Source organism: Buceros rhinoceros, unplaced genomic scaffold (genome assembly GCF_000710305.1).
Source record: "Buceros rhinoceros silvestris isolate BGI_N320 unplaced genomic scaffold, ASM71030v1 scaffold43994, whole genome shotgun sequence".
Classification (NCBI taxonomy): Eukaryota; Metazoa; Chordata; class Aves; order Bucerotiformes; family Bucerotidae; genus Buceros; species Buceros rhinoceros.
The window spans coordinates 2,397-2,697 of record NW_010408410.1 but is presented as its reverse complement, the minus strand read 5'-3'; positions in this window follow the sequence as shown (position 1 = coordinate 2,697).

Here is a 301-nt window from a genome sequence, read left to right as displayed (position 1 = left end):
GCCCCCCCTCCTGACCCCCCTTTAGCCACTGGTCACGGCCCCCCCTCCTGACCCCCCTTTAGCCACTGGTCACGTGGAGGAGGTCCCCTCTCAGGCTGCTCTTCCCCAGCTGAACAGCCCCGGGGCTCGCAGCCTTTCCTCGGCACAGGGATGCTCCAGCCCCTCCTCATCCTCGCAGCCTCCCCTGGGCTCTGCAGTAGCTCCTTGTCTCCCCTGAGCTGGGAGCCCGGCACGGGGCTCAGCAGCCCAGATGTGGCCTCACTGGGGCAGAGCAGACGGGGGCAGACACCCCCCGCCCGCG